Source organism: Etheostoma spectabile, chromosome 16, assembly GCF_008692095.1.
Source record: "Etheostoma spectabile isolate EspeVRDwgs_2016 chromosome 16, UIUC_Espe_1.0, whole genome shotgun sequence".
Classification (NCBI taxonomy): Eukaryota; Metazoa; Chordata; class Actinopteri; order Perciformes; family Percidae; genus Etheostoma; species Etheostoma spectabile.
In genome coordinates, this window is record NC_045748.1 from 5,567,328 (window position 1) to 5,567,752 (window position 425).

The 425-nt window shown below is 37.2% G+C and overlaps 1 protein-coding gene across 1 annotated transcript in view; it reads left to right on the forward strand.

Annotated features, from left to right (window-relative positions):
• Window positions 1–425, forward strand: part of grin3a (glutamate receptor, ionotropic, N-methyl-D-aspartate 3A) — a 57,912-nt gene that overhangs the window by 30,110 nt on the left and 27,377 nt on the right. The gene's annotated exons all lie outside the window — the stretch shown is intronic.

The following is a 425-nucleotide window of genomic DNA, read 5'->3' on the forward strand; positions in this document are numbered from 1 at the left end:
TTTTTAATGCTGATTAGAGGATTCAAAGGAAAATGTCATCTTTAGAAATTTACAACAGGGGAACAAGACGGCAGACATGCAATGCAACTTTGAATAGTGCTCAGGGTTTACTCCCAAATTGACCAGGCATGGTTACATATTCACATAGTCTGAGCATTGGACACTTAAATCTCACGTTGTAGTACAATGCATCTGCTGTAAACTGCATTGAAAAGAGTAGCCCTATGTGGAGATTAAGCTCAAGATTACTGTAGTCCAAACAAAAAAGGATGTTGGGATTGCTATGGTTACGTTTATACTTAGAGCAAGTGTTAAAGTTATTGCAGAGACCGTTAAATAAGGAATGTTATGTAAGAAGGTTAGCTGACATAGCCTACTTAATAAAAAAAAAGGTTAAAGGTCCCATGACATGGTGCTCTTTGGAT